The 16,492-nt window shown below is 39.4% G+C and overlaps 1 long non-coding RNA gene across 1 annotated transcript; it reads left to right on the top strand.

Moving 5' to 3' along the window:
• The first annotated feature begins 1,021 nt into the window (after window positions 1–1,021).
• Window positions 1,022–15,055, top strand: LOC141425510 (uncharacterized). The gene is made up of 3 exons (XR_012450514.1): window positions 1,022–1,360; window positions 14,649–14,827; window positions 14,922–15,055. It is a non-coding gene; the product is annotated as an uncharacterized lncRNA (long non-coding RNA).
• The last annotated feature ends 1,437 nt before the right edge of the window (window positions 15,056–16,492 follow it).

Here is a 16,492-nt window from a genome sequence, read left to right as displayed (position 1 = left end):
CCCCCCCAGAGCCTGATTTAGACAGTACACAACAGCACTGTCCAGGTTAGAGAAACAACTAGAAGAATAAAATAAGCATAACAACCTGGTTCTGTTATCCAAATTAATTTCTATTTCTTGCGCACCCACTACTGCGCAAAGTATTAGGTTCAGTCTAAGGATATAAAGGAATACACAGTTTAAAAATACACAATCTCCACCTGCCAAAATCCTACAAAATAGTAAAAGACACAAATACATATATATGAACTATTCCAGTACAAAACGGTGCTATAATTAGAAGTTCCAATAATATGACACTATAGTTGGGGGAGAGAGAAAAATAATTGTCCCTAGAGAACTGGGAAGTATTCTTGGAGAAGATTTGAAGCTGGGATATAAATAGAGGGTCAGACCTTAATAAGTTGGTGAAGAAAGGAGTGACATTCCAGACAGAAAGAATAGCGTGTGCAAAGGTCTGGAGATAAGAACACAGAACAAGTTTAAGACCCTCCAGGAGACCCATGAGGTTGTAGTCTAGGTTATGCAAAGTGATATAGATGTAACCATGTCACCATGGAGCCAAGAAATACTCTGAAAACCAAGCAACAGCATTTGGGTTTTATACTCTGTGTTATGGAAAACCAAGTAATCAATATAGATGTGCCAAATTCCTTTAAAATTTCCAGATAACCGACTCATTTTCTGAATTTTGAGAACCAAGTTTTTTAGCTGTCCTAAGGAAAATGAGATTTCACATGGGTTCCATCATGGAAGCTGCTGTCTTTATCAAGTCCATCTGTATCTCTACAAGTCCATTGCTATGGACATAAAAATGAGACAGCGGAAAAAAGAAAGAGTGGAAATTCTGTCTTGGGAAGGCCTTTAGCAGAAGAGTGATTTTTATCCCCTTAAGTGGTGATAGTAATATTTTTGCTCTCAGTCATCAGGCAAAGTCCCTTCAAAGAAATTGGGGCTGACAGTAGAACACAGAGATATATGCAGATAGCATAATGTTAGGTAACTATAGAATAATGGAGTCCTAGAAGCCAGGAAAGGATTAAGGACATTTTCTGGTAGAAGTGAGTTTAGGACTAGGTACACAAAGAAGAAATGGACAGGGCTAAACAGGGAGGACAGAGAAACAAGAACCTGGGGTTGAGGGAGGAGGAAACTGGCCTGTGTAAATGTTTGGAGACAAGTACAAGCAAGCACATGTGATGAATGTCATGTGTGGGAGACAGAGAACAAATGAACTCAGTTGGAATAGAGAGTCTGTAACAAGAGCTAACAAGGACTTGGTCCATGGTAGACAAGTTTCCGGCACCAAAGCCTGGGCCAACATTGGACATAACTATCCCTGTTCTCTCCAGAAAGAGAGGTAGGAATTTCAGCCTCCCCTTTCCTCTTCTCTTTTCATGAGACATGGGTTACATTCCTAGTTGTTCTGGAACACTGACTCATCCTTCTGTAATGAATATGAGTGTCTTAGGGTATGGTGCTGTCTATTATACTGAGGGACAAAGTGAGGCCAAAGTAAAAGCAACTATTAGGCCCAAATTCAAATTATAATTAAAAACTGTTTTCTGCTTTGGTTCAATTTATGTTCTTAGGATTCCACTCCTCATCGTCCTGTTCCTCTGTTGCCCACTCCATATTCTGTAGGGGATGTTGAATCCTACCTAAGCCAGGGGAGGGAGTGGTCAGGTGTGGAAGTGGTAATTGCTCCGGAATGACTTCAGGAGATCTAAGATGCTTTGAGTTAGCTGCCTCTCCTAGCCAGACTGCCTAGACTACTGCACAGCATTCACATTTGAAATCCCAGCTCAATTCACAGATATAAGTAGCCACAATGGAAATTTCCTGAAAAGTCTGAATGCTAGAGTAGAAACTACTCACCAGTCGTTCTACACAACCAGTGAAGCCATGTTGACCTTAAACCATGAAGAAAAAACTTAGTTCAATTTTGCTGAGTAGAGCAAAACTTTCATGCAGCCCAACTGCAATTAGAAGCTAGGGACCAAGGCGTTCCTGAAACCCAGATGGGGAATCTCTCCCTCCTGTTCTCTCTAAGCTCCACATTCCACCATAGAAGACAGTAAAAAAGGAATTGTCCCACACCCTTCTGTAGGAAAAAGGTACATTTTGGGATGGTTTGGAGGCATCAAAATGGTAAGCAATTTTAGGGTACAATTAAGACCTGGCTGCTCAACCCTACAATAAATTACCATCAAAGGCACTCACACGTCAATAGGGGAAAAACACATGTGCTTGCAAGACGATGTGTGTTTGATGCTCATAAAAAAGATAAAAATATAGGTCACCATCATGTAACGAGCTTGTAGGTGTCAGAACGTGTGCTGTTGGGGGAGGTAGGGGGAGGGGAAACAGAGGGAATAGGGAAGCAAGAAAAAGGCCTGGAAATCAGATACCTCTCCTCAAGTTGCTCCTTCGGCTGAAGATAATGGATGGGCAGTGAGGGGACACAGAAGGGTCCCCCCATCTTTTATGTCTTGAGGCATCCCCTTCCCTGCTCCCCCTCCCCCTGCTGGATTTCCTACATATTAATCACCTCTCCCATTTTGAAATCAGCCGGTCAGGCTATTATTCAAGCATTGTTAATGACACCATCAGCCAAGGTATCAATTAGGCAAGTTGGGATAAGACGAGCAGAGAGTAGCGCTGGCCAGGGAGCAGAACATAGGTCTGTTTTGGTGCAGGTAACCCACAAGACAGCAAAGGCTCCTAACATGCTTATTTCAACTCCTCTTAAAGGCAACTGCAAATGTGCTGAATTCTCTAGAAAGATGTCGTAAGCCAAACACTCTTTCATAGTACATAGCTTGGTTTAGTGGTTGACCCATAACTGGGCTTTCGCCAAACAAAAGATATGCAGGCAAAAGCCACGGTCATCCAGCTCCCGGGCAGAGCTGATTCCTGTGGTTGGAGTCCTGCATCATGGGAGGGAAGGCTTGTTCACTCACTTTTAGGCAGACTACCTAGGCTGGAACTTCTCTTTACAACATGTATTCTGAACTTTGTTTAAAATCTCACTTAGCATTTTCTTATATAGGAAGCCTTTTTTCAAATAAAGTCTTCCTAGTCATTGATGCTTACATCTGAGTATATTTTCTCCCAACAGGTTAAGAGTTTCCAATGACCAGCACTTCTTTTATTTTTATTGTTTGTGAGATCTCTGCCTCTCACATGTCCATTCTGCTTTCTGGCAAGAAAGACTCTATTTAAAGGGGCTGGTCAGAACAAATGGGTGACAGGTCATTGAAATTTGGATTCCAGAGAAAGGAAAGAAACCAAGACTAGAATAAAACTACAACATAAAGTGGGTGTGGTGGCACACGCCTGTAATTCCAGCAATCAGGAGGCTGAGGTAGGAGGATCATGAGTTTGAGAACAGCCTGGATTACACAGTGAGATCTATCTCAAAAAAAAAAAACAAAATCCTCAAATACATATAAACAAAAAGCCTACCACACAGTAGGAGTCAATTTAGCCATCAAACATCCAAGTTCCTTCCTTCTAGGCAGGTTTTGTTCTGAGACCCCATCCATCTTCTCAAGTTTTTCCCCAGTTCTTTGTCACCTTTCCACTCTCCAGATGAACACAAGTTCTCCACAGCTTTCTTTTCACATACACTGATTACCCAGGTCTTCAGACAGCTGTGGGAGCCAAAGGTCAATGTTTTCTGTTTTCAGTGTCTCTCAACCCAGAAAAGGTGGCTGGGCCAGCTCAATTCCAAACACCAGAAATCTACATGAAAACATTCATGTTTGGAGCTTTGAAGACACAGTACTTACCTACCTACATTGCCTAGGAAAGTGAACAGGCTTCCCAGGCCCTATCCCAAAAGGCACAGCTGCTTGAGTTCCCTTTGCCCTTCTCCACTTTTTTCCCCCTCCTCTTACATCTCCCTGCAACTTCACCCTAAACCCCAAAGCACAGGGCTAGAGTAACTGATGGAAAAACAAATATACTTTGGAGCATACAGGATTTTAAAGATCAACAACAAAAACCAAGGATTTCCCATTATTTTGGAGGTTTCCTAAGGGCCGGAACTGTATTATAATAATTAAAAAAAACCTTATTGAGATATAGTTCATATGCCATATGATTCAGCTGTTTAAAGTATACATATAATTCAATGGTTCCTAGTGTATTTACAGAGCTGCCCAGTCACACCACAATCCATATTAGCATATTTTCATTACCCTAAAGAGGAAACCTATATCTATTAACAGTCATTTCCCAACACCCCTTGCCCTAGACAACCACTAATCTACTGTTGCTATAGACTTACCTACTCTGAACACTTAATATAAGTGGAATCTTATATGTGGAATTTGTGACTGCCTTCTTTCAGTTAGCATAATGTTTTCAAGGTTGGTTCATATTCTGGCATGTATCGATACTTCATTCACTTTTTAGTGTCAAATAATATTCTGTTATATGGATGTTCCACATTTTATTTATCCATCATTAGTTGATGGACATTTGGGTTACTTGCAATTTTCAGCTAATATGAATGTCACACATATCCATATATACAAGTTTTTATGTGTGATACATTTTCATTTCTCTTGGGTATGGAATTGCTGGATCATATAGTAATTCTAAATTTAACATTTTGAGAATTGCTAAACTCTGCTCCCTACATGCTCACCAACACTGGTTATTACTTTGTTATTATTATCATAGCTATCCTAGTGAGTATGAGCAGTGTCTCATTGTGGTTTTGATTTGGGCTTCCTTGATATCTTATAATGCTGACCATATTTTCATGTGTTTATTGGCCATTTGTATATATTCTATGGGAAAATGTCTATTCAGATCCTTTATCCATTTTTAATTGTCCATTTGCCTTTGACCAATTTTGAGTTAATTTTTGTATGCAATGTGAAGTGGAAGCCCAATTTACTCCTTTTCCAAATGACCTTCCAATGATTCCAGCACTACTGAACTGTCATGGAACTCATGTCAAAATTCACTTAATAAAAAACATGAAGGTTTACTCCTTGCCTCTCAGTTCTATTCCACTGGATATGGATATGTCTGTCCTTATGCCAGTCTCATACTATAGCTTTGTATTAAATTTGCATTACTGTAGCTCTGTATTAAATTTTAATATCAGGAAATACTATTTCTCCAAATGTGTTCTACTTTTTCAAGAGTGTTTGGCTATCTTGGGACCCTTGGGTTTCTATATGAATTCTGGAATCCATTTGTCAATTTCTACAAAGAAACCAGATGGGATTTGATAGGGATTGTGTTGATCCATTTAGGAAGTATTGAGAGAAGTTTTAACATTTTTTAGGGCTTCTCTGTTTTCTTTGAACACTGTTTTAAAAATAGTTTTCAGAGTGTAAGTTTCATACTTCCTCTGTTAAACGTATTACTAATGATATTTTTTTGATACTATTATAAATGGAATTATTTTCTTAAGCTCAATTTTGGATTGTTTATTGCAAGTACTATAATTTTCTTTTAAACACTGTAGCTTTCAGCTAGTGTACCAAATTCCTAAAATAGTCAACTTGTAAAGAGCAAAAGTTTATTTTAGCTGATGGCTTTGGAAACTCCGGTCCATGATGATTGGTCCTGTTGCTTTGGGCCTGTGTTAAAGCAAAATGTCATGACAAGTAGCACAGAGTAGAGCAAAGCTGTTTCCACCTCCTGTCTGGGAGGCAAAAGAGAGAAAAAGCAGGAGTTCCCACAATCCCCTAGGAGATCCCACAATCCCCTTCAAGTGCATGCTCCCAACGACCTCGAACCTCCCACTAGGGTCCACCTCTTAAAGCTTTCACTACTTCCCAATAGTGCCAAGCTGGGACCAAAATTTAACACCTGGGTCTTTGGGCCAAACTAGAGCAAGTGTCAAGTATAATTATTATAGAGTAGCTACTCAGTGGAAGTGCTCTGCTAGGTCAAATGGGAATAAAGAGTATAAAGGTTGGTCCAAACTCGAGGAACTTGCAATCTAGTTGACAGGAAACAGTATTTTACACATTTACAATGTATTTTTACTTTAAATTACACATTGACAAATTATAGTTTTATATATCTCTGAAGTACAAAGTGATGTTATGATTCAAGAATACAATTGATTACATGATTAAATCAATCTAATTAACATATCCATTACCTTAAATATGTATATGTGTGATCCCCGGGGATCAAAACCAGGGCTTCACACCTGCTAGGCAAGCACTCTACCACTGAGCTACATTCCAGTCTCCTATCATTATTTGTGGTGAGAACATTTGAAATGGACCCTGTTAGTGTTTTGCAAAGTACAATATAGTATTATTTACTCTATTCATCATGCTCTGCATGTTAAAAACATCTCCTTATTCCCATCTCTTTGAGGCTTTGATCATTTCCCCTTTCCTTCTATCCCCCATCTCTGTCAACCACCCCTCTACTTTCTGCTTCTTTTAGTTCAGTTACTTTAGATGGAGCTACATATCCTATGTAGATATTTTTATACTTATAAGAATTGTGCTGGGCACTGGTGGCTGGCGCCTGTAATCCTAGTTACCGTGAGATTAGTAGGATCGCAGGTCAAGGCCAGCCTGAGCAAATAGTTCTAGAAACCTCCACCTCCAAAATAACCATCTCAAAATGGACTAGGGGCATGGGCTCAAGCAGTAGAGCTCCTACTTTTGCAAGCATAGAGTCCTGAGTCCAAACCCCAGTCCCACCAAAAAAAATGATTTGGCCAGGCACCAGTGGCTCACCCTTGTAATCCTAGCTACTCAGAAAGCAGAAACCAGGAGGATCGAAGCTCAAGGCCAGCCTGGGCAAACAGTTGACAAGTGAAGTGGCTCAGGCAGTAGAGTACCTGCCTAGCAAGTGTGAAGCCCTGAGTTCAAAACCCCAGTACCATCAAAAAAAAAAAAAAAGCTAGTACAATTTTTATTTGTCAATTAAAAAATTCAAAGATGTTTAAAAAGGTAAAGAAGAAAAAAACTCCAACTCTGCACATGTCCCTCCAAGTATTAATTTGGGGGTTACCAACAAATATTGGCAAGTAGGTAAATTCAGAAATACAGAATCCTCAAATAATGAGGGTCCACTATAATTGGTGTTGAACATAAAATAAACTTGGAGAATGTTAGGCTAAGCAAAATAAGGCAGGCACAAAAGGCCAAATACCCGCTTTGCAATTTTTGAAGAAATTTCAAATATTTCACCTTACTTGATCCTTCAAGAATATTGCTGTCTATTAGAAAGACAGAGATCAATCAAATATAAACTAAAAATTGTGGTAAGTACTCTAAAAGAAAATCACATTAAACAATAGGGTAGAAATTATCATACCCATTTTATAGAAAAGACTAAGCTAAATAAGAGTGTTAGTGTTCTGGAGACAGAGGGCAAAGGATGCTATGGGAAGGATCAGGCCCTTCAGTTTTAATACTGAGTTGTTTGACCAGACATAGAATATTTACATTTATTTCCTTCTTTCAAGGAAAAGGAAATGAAAATGTGTTTAGGATGCAATTCCTCCTGTTCCAACAAGGTCAGGACACTTTGGCCACCAGTCTGGCCCTCTGCTGACTAAAGCAGACAGGTAAACAGAGTCCTTTGGAGGAGGGTGCAGTCCCTGTGCCCGCATTCTGCCCACACTGTAAGCACAGAGCCGGTTAAAACTGTCTTCCAGCATTGGTGGAACTAAGCCAAGTGGATTCTTTCACATGACTTCACTTTCTCCCAGGTGCCAGCTCCTCAGTGATGGCCAACCGCCCTAATTTTTGCAAAAAACATTCTAGAGTTGAAAACTCCTCCCAAAAACTTAAAGTACTTTTCAATATTGTCACAAAAAAGCTTGAAAAGGCCAAGAGTTGAAAATTTATGAATGGGGTTTAGAAAGAACACTTTTATTTCTTATATGTTATATACACACACTAAAAGGAAGGACAGTATTTAAAAAAAAAAACAGGGAAGTAGAAATGTGGTATTGGTTCCAGCTATTCCCCTAATTTCATCTTTAAAAAAAAATTAGTGTATATTAATTGTACAAAGGGGTTTTGTTGTGATATTTCCACAAATGCATATAATGTACTTTGATCACATCCACACCTTTTTCTTTTACCCTCCTCCTTCCTGCTGCTCCACCCCCAGTGCTCCCCCTTTTACATTCATGTCAAGATTTTAAGTCTAGATATGAGAGAAAATGTGCTATTTGTCTCTCTGAATCTGGCTTACTTTGTTTAACATGTTCTCCAGTTCCATCCATTTTCCCGTAAATGACATAATTTCATTCTTCTTTATGGCTGAGTAATACTCCGTTGTGTGTGTGTGTGCGTACCATGTTTTCTGTAGCCAGTCATCACTTGATGGGTACACAGGCTGACTCTATAAGAGCTTGGCTGTTGTGAATAGTGTGCTATAAGCATGGGTGTGCAGGTGCCTCTATTGCATGCCAACTTATGATCCTTCAGATAGATGCTCACAAGTAGTATAGTGGGATCAATGGCAGTTTTATTTTTAATTTTTTGAGAAGCTTCCATACCGATTTCCACAGTGGCTGCACTAATTTATATTCCCACCAGCAGTGTATAGGAGTTTCTTCCCCACCCCTGCCAGTGTTTGTTATGTTTGTGTTTTTGATGATAGCCATTCTGACTGGGGTGAGCCGGAATCCCAGTCATTTTGATTTGCATTTCCTTTCTGACTAAGGATGTTGAACATTTCTTCATGTGTTTACTGGTCATTAGTACTTCTTTCGAGAATAGTCTACTCAATTGATTTGCCTGTTTATTAACTGGATAATTTGTTCTTTAGGTTTTTAATTTTTTTTTTGATAGTGCTAAGGTTTGAACTCAGGGCCTCATGCTTGCTAGGCAGGCGCCCTACCACTTGAGCCACAGCCTCAAACATTTTTGCTTTTTTTGGTAATTTTTCAAATAGGATCTCTCATTTTTGCCCAAGCTGGTCTGGACTACAATCCTCCTATTTATGCGTCCTGAGGAGCTGGGATGACAGGCACCACCAGCACCAGCTTTATTGGTTAAGGAGCAATAAATAAAATCTTACTAAGTTTTTGCCCAGGCTGGCCTTAAACCAGCCTCCCTGGTCTCTGCCTCCCAAGTAGTGGATTACACATGTGAGCCGCTGTGCCCAGCTCTTGTGTTTAATTTTTTTTTCAGTTCTTTATATTTTCTGGATATTAATACCTCCTGTCCTATGAACAGCTAGCGAAGATTTTCTTCCATCCTGTATGTTGTGTCTTCATTCTGGTAATTGTTTCCTTTGATGTGCAGAAGTCTTTTAACTTGTTGCAGTCCTATTCATCAGTTCTTGCTCTCATCTCCTGAGCAACTGGGGTCCTACTTTGAAAGTCATCTTAGAGTGTTTTCCCTATGTTTTCCTATAGTAATTTCAATGTTTTGTGTCTTACACTAAGATATTTAATACATTTTGAATTGATTTTTGTACAGAGATAGGCAAAAGATAGGGATCTAGTTTCAGTTTTCTACCTGTGAACATCCAGTTTTCCCAGAACCATTTGTTGAAGACGCTATCTTTTCTCCAATGTATGCTTTTGACATCTTTGTTGAAAATCAGATGGCTGTATCTATGTGGATTTATTTTGGAATCTTCTATTTTATTTCATTTGTGTATTTGTCTGTTTTTGTGCCAGTACCATACTGATTTTGTTACTGTGACTCTGTAGAATAATTTGAAGTCAGGTATTGTGATACCTCCAGCATTGTTCTTTTTGCTCAGGATTGCTTGGGCTATTTGGAATCTTTTATGCTTCTGCATGAATTTTAGGATTGATTTTTTTATTTATGTGGAGAATGACATAGGAATTTTGATGGGGATTTTATTGAATCTGTAGTTTGCCTTCGGTAGTGTAGTCATTTTCATATTAATTCTGCTGATCCATGAACATGGGGAGGGCTTTCCATTTCTAGTGTCTTTTTCAATGTTTTCTAGCTTTCATTTTAGAGGTCTTTCACTTCTTTGGTTAGGTTTATTCCAGCAGGGCGCCAATGGCTCACACCTGTAATCCTAGCTACTCAGGAGACAAAGATCAGGAGGATTGATATTGGAAGCCAGCCTGGGCAAACAGTTTGTGAGACCGTATCTTGAAAAAGCCCTTCACAAAAAAAAGGCTGGTGGAGTGTCTCCAGGTGTAGGCCCTGATTTCAAGCCCCCCCAAAAAAGTTTATTCCTAGGTGTGTGTTTTTTTTTTGAGGCTATTGTTAATGGGATTGTTTTCCTGATTTCTTTTTCATCCTGTTCATTTTGGTATATTGAGAAGCTACTGATTTTTTTAATGTTGATTTTGTATCCTGATACTTTGCCAAAAGTGTTTATCAGATCTAAAATTTTTTTGGTGGAGTCTCTAGGGTCTTTTATAAATAGGATCATATCATTTGCAAATAGGTATAATTTCATTTCATCCTTTCCTATTTTTATCCCTTTTATTTATTTCTCTTGGCCCATTGCTCTGGCTAAGAATTCAAATACTATGTCGAATAAGAGTGGAGAGAGTGGACGCCCCCTTCTCTCATTCCTCATTTTAGAGGAAATGGTTTCAGTTTTTCCATTTAGTACATTGGCCATAGGTTTATTGTGTAGAGCCTTTATTATGTTGAGGTATACTTCTTCTATACCTAGCTTCTTCAGGGCTTTTATCATGGGAGGATAAAATCATGAAAGGCCTTATCAAAGGCACTTTCTGCATTTATTGAGATGATAATGTGGTTTTTGCCCTTGACTCTGTTTATGTGCTGAATTACATTAATTGATTTGATGTTAAACCATCCTTGTATCCCTGGAATGAAATCAACTTGACAATGGTGTATAATCTTTTTAAAGTATTGTTAAATTCAAATTGCAAGCATTTTATTGAGAATTTTTGTGTCTGTGTTCAATAAGAAAGTCTATAACTTTCTTTTTTTGTTGTGTCCTTATCTGGTTTTTCTATCAGGATAAACTTAATTTCATCTTGACAAGTAGTGACACAGTCAAGCCACAAACTGTCAGGGCAGAGCTTAAACCATTGCCAGACCTCCTGACTCCTATAACAGTGCTTTTCCCATTGTATTTCACATGCTTAATAAATCTTTGATTAATTCAGTCAACAAACATGGCACCATAGTCAGGACTAGGAGATGTCAAGGTGAATAAAACAAAGTTCTAGCGCTCATTTCTTGAGACTCCATCCTCTCACCCCCACACCCAAATTGGGTTAGAGTTTTTTCCCATGTACTTTCATAGTATCTTCTGCATTATTTCTATCACTACAGTCACATACACTATATTTATGTTTATCTGTTACAATATTTTTATCTTGTTCATTCTGTGAGTTCCTTGTAGACAACTGTTCTTTGCCACCCCAGAATCTAACACAGTGCCTAGCACATGTGAGGGCTCAAAAAACCTTTACTGAATGAGTAGGGGATCCAATCCTTCTTGACTCGCTTTATTCTGCCAGCACAAACCTATGTGATACATGACCATAGTCCTCCCAGGTGAAAAACCATGATCCCTGAGGGTCCCCTGAGTAGTGTGGATGAAACACAGCAACATTCATGAGACTCACAGAACAAATCTACTTCATCATCCTACACACCCATGCCAAAGTGGAGATGTGGATTCAAGAAAAGCAAAGTTGATTTCACATTGTATATATTTAATAACATGGGATGGCCAAGTCCAAACAATTCAGAAAATTTCCTTTTACTTTATTTCATTCAGGAGTAGCCAATATTAGGTTTAAAGAGGGTTGTCTTTTTCCAAAGTTAAGCTATTTTTGTCTCCTTGTATGCCTCATTTTGATTTTGCAAAGTTAAGAGAAATAGTTAAGAGAATGAGATGCATATTTAAAGCTAAGTTGTTGTGCAGTGAGCCCAGAGAGACAGAGAGAGGAATCTTATTAAAACTCATCTATATTCCTTTTCATAAAAAAATCATCACAAATGGACCTGTAAAACAGAGTCTTGGGAGACTCGGTAGTTGGCTCAGCCCAAACTATCCACGGGGGACAGGAAGATGGTAATGGATAGCTTCCTTCCACTCCTGATTTGGCATAACCCTGGACCCGGTTCTTGCAGTCAGTATGGCGAGACACAGTTCCAATATCTGTTCCAGATATCAGCTACAGAATCATATTTTATTTCCAGATAAGCAGAAATATTATAGAAAAGAGATAAGGTATAGTTTGTAAACAATTAGCTGAGTCCTTTTGGGATAAAAGCATACATTAGCGTGTGTCTACATTCATGAATAATTTGTACTAGTTTTTCATCTCCAGAGTCTGCTTAGGTTCACTTGCTCCTTCCATGGACCATCAGGTGTTGTCAGTGAAGTCCAGAAGGAAATAATAGTCAGGTGGATGAAGAAACAAGTGTATGTACACGCATGCATGCCCTGGTTTGTGAGTGAGAAGTATAGAGACTGAAATTCTGACTTCATCACAAAGCCAAATTGAAATTATTTTTCTGAGCTATTACTTGGGTTCTTTTCCATCCTTTCCTCCTTGGAGAGTGTAGATAAGTGGAAGTAGACCAAAGAGCCCTCAATGCTTCACCACCCACTTGCATCCTCAAAAGCAAAGTGAAGTGCATTTGAGTGGGTCAAATTACTAGGGGCCATATCTATGTAGAACCAAACCGGCAAAGATCTTAGAACTGGATTCACACAAACTCAGACTATCTAAGCCCCAGTGTAGACAATTTGAGTCTGCAGTGCCCACTTGGGCTGTCTACACAAGTTCAGTGCCCTCCTTCTGGAAAAGCTAATATAGATAACAAGAAACATCTGTACGCAAAATAGAAAATATGTACATATTTTATAAATCTAAATACTTGGAAGCATCAGGATATTGATGACAATTTCAGTCAAAATATGAAAACAGCTACAATTTTCAAAAAAGTATATACAGATAGCTGCATAATTACCCCCATGCCCATAAAGACTGGTAGAATTATATAAATAAAGTTATATACTACTCTATTTAAATATGCACACATATTATATAAACCCTAATATATAAAATATATATTACATTGTATATTATGTTATATAATAGGTATAAACCTATTTATGTTTATGTGCTGAGATATATAGGAATTCATAGGCACTTTTATGTTATTTATTAATTCATTTATGAGATTTCTATTAGACCTATTTTTTGGTTTATTACCTGGTAAGAGCTGGCCTCACACAGCCCTACCCTCCCTATTTCCATATTCCTAGCTGTCAGGAGGGCTTATTCCCTGAAGCCTGGAGTGAGGGGTATAGCTATTTTCTTTAAACTGGAGGAGAAGTCAACCACGGCTTAAATGGATCCATAAATACTGCCAGAATGTCCTGGGTATGGCAGCCTGCTCATACAAGGCTGTAATCTATAAAGGGTCCACTGTCCACCTGAAATAATCTTCTTTATGTATTTTTTTATGTAATGAGGGCAATTCTACAATACAACTGTCCTTCTCTTGGAGAGGTGGTAGTGGGGACAGCTAAAGATGACTGTTGTAACCTGGGTTTAAATATAACTCAGAGTCTAGATAGAAGCAACAGGAAACCACCCCAGCCCTATGCTTACATTCTTAAAATAACTATACAATGAGCTGAGCGTGGAGGCAGTCAAATTGGGCCTCATGCTCCCTATTTGGTGTCCTTAGTAATCATCATATCCCCGCATTGTCTGTGCAGTCTAAACTCAGCTGCCATCCCTCCATTGGTTCTGGGCAAGCTGTGCATTGGAATCGCTTGCAAAGTTTCTAAAAATACTGATGCCTGGGCCCCATGCCAAACAAGGTAAAACCATACACTTGAGAGTGGGACCCCAGGCACCACTGCTTACGCATTCCTCAGATGACTTGGATCCATGGTGAAGCTTGAGCGCTGCTGACTTACCCTGACTAATTTAGTATACACCAGAGAAGTATCCAAGGAATTGAGGACTGGTAGACAATCAGCGTGATTCTAGCCAAAAAACAAAATAAGCATTTCACACAAGCATTTTACATCATGTTACTATCTGCTCACATAGAGACAGCCAAAGAAATTGGGCTGGAAGTGTGGGGATGACTGTCACATGTGAGGACCCATTTCTAGAGTAGTTAAGAAGGAAAACTCTTTCTCTCTCTTTCTCTCTGTCTCTCTCTGTGTGTCTCTTTTTCTTTCTCTGTCTACCTCTCTCTCTCTCTCTCTCACACGCACACACACACACGACACAAACACACATATGCACACATACACATACCATGTGACTGCAAGCAACTTAAAACAAAAAAAAATTTAATTGAATTTCGGGGCCTGGGGAAGATCTGAACCTATAATTATTTCTTAGCAAACTTGCTGAACACAGGGTTTCCCTCCTCTGGGATGAGATGAGACGGGTCGCATAATGAGCCCTCTTTAATTAAAAAATGAAATGTTTTAGGATAATCATATTCTTCCAAGTTACATTATTTTTTTTTAAAGGAAAGGATGGATGGCGAGAAAATGTCAAATTTTAAAATGCTCAGTGTTAGGCTACCTTAAATGGCCTCATTTCTCATTCAGTCCTCTAGATCTAAAATTAGATCTGTGAGGCAGAACTTCAGTCCCAGCATTATTCTCTCTCTCTCTCTCTCTCTCTCTCTCTCTCTCTTAATGTACCTTTGCCTAACTCCCATGTCTCTTAAAAGCAACAGGTAGATTCAATGTTGACTGATTCCAGCCAAGCAAAGCAGTAGGAGGAGCGGAAATTGAGGCACTGAACAGAGTCCTAGCCCAACAGCTCTCTGACCCAATTTTATGGGATTCTCCAGTAAAGAAGCATTCCTGGTTCCTCAAGAGATATTTGAGATGTGGCAAACGAATGGAGGTGAGAAGCTACTCACTTGGATCTTAGGTAATGGACAGCTTTGGGAAGGCAGAGAAGGCATAAACTCTGACTAACTGAAAATATCTCTCTTCAGGCAGGAGAATAAAAATGAAGATGTCCATGGAATTAGGGGAGAAATTTGCCCTGAGTTCTACCTCTCAGTGGGCCATGTGCCACTGGTGGCCTTGGGGGACAATCAATGATCAACCCCACCAGGATAAATAGGAACAATCCAGTTGCTATTAAATCCTTTTTAAGCTTGTTGTTTTTCCTTTTCTTTGAATCCCATTTCCTCTTCTGTTGTTTAAGCCCCCTTCTATCGTCTTGACCCCCCGCCCAATACTGAAATTTCAGAATCCTAATGGAGATACTTTAGTTCAAGGGAAGAAGAAATGCATTGGAAGATCCAAATGGAAATCTGTTTTTCCCAAGCTCTTCCTACTCCACTTCCCTAGAAGAAAGGATAAAGGTACAAAGCAGCCTAAAACCTATTTCTGTGCTTGACTTCATACCGAAAATTACCCCTGGTGGAGTCTGCATGTTAGGATGTGTCTGCTCCTAAGACAGGTAGTGTGGCTACACGTAGGCAACTTCTCTAGCCCCTTGAAATACACTTCAGCTCTTTCCCGAGGCTGTGTAAATCTCAGTTCCAGAATAACACAAAACTTACAATGATTAACCACTTAGAAAACATCTCCACTTCAAGCTACATTTAGACAAATGCATACATACTGTCTGTGCCTGTACCATGATATTCACCCGCTGTAGCTGAACCAAAACTGAAGAGGCCTGGAAATGTACCAGCGGGGAGGGGCCTCACAGTCAACAGCACAGGGAGCTGTGCCCTACCCAGGTCTACACCTGCCCAGGGAGAATTTTGGTAATTTTAATAAAACCAAATTAAATCCTAAAGTAAGACCAGTCGGTGATTCAGTAGGAATGGCCCTGGACCATTATGGGATAGCTATAAAATAAAAATTATAGATGGATAAGAATAGGAGCAAAGCAAATAAAATCATCTTAATAGAAAAGAGAGGGAACATGGTAGAGGGGACAGAAAACTGCCAAGTGGGAAGAGAGGGCTGTGTACAGGAGTCGTCAGGGTAGGAGACTTAAGTAGTGTTCACCTTTTCTTTCAACTGTTTTTGAAAGGGGGCTTGCAGATGGCAGAAAAGAAGATGAACACAGATCCTGGCTTTGTGCATTTGTTAGGAAAGCAGAGACTGTTTTGATAAGCCTGCCTCTCTACCCAAGCAGAGAAGAGAGGCATGTTGGACAAGACAGAGGGATATGGAGGGAAGCAAACTGAGGAGGTCTCTGCCATCAAGGAATTTGCCTTTTAATTGGAGGAGCAAATTTAGACATAAGGCAGTGGTAGGCACTTTATGTGCATGTTTCACTTAGTTCTCTCAACATCCTATGAAATGACAGCACATGACTCAATTTAGATTAAGAAACTGAAGCTCAAAGAGTTAAGCAACTTCCCCAGGCAAAAGAGCTGGAGTGTCAATGATCAGATTTGAACCCAGGCCGTCTCACTCCAGAGCCCGTGTGTATTCTAACACCGTAAAAGAGATCAACTGTAATGTGAATGTTTTCCCAAAAGATACAAATCTGAAAGTACGCTCAGTGTGTGTCAGTTTGTCCAGCTCACATCTCCTTATG

Source organism: Castor canadensis, chromosome 8 (assembly GCF_047511655.1).
Source record: "Castor canadensis chromosome 8, mCasCan1.hap1v2, whole genome shotgun sequence".
NCBI lineage: Eukaryota > Metazoa > Chordata > Mammalia > Rodentia > Castoridae > Castor > Castor canadensis.
This window is presented reverse-complemented; position numbering and strand designations above follow the sequence as displayed.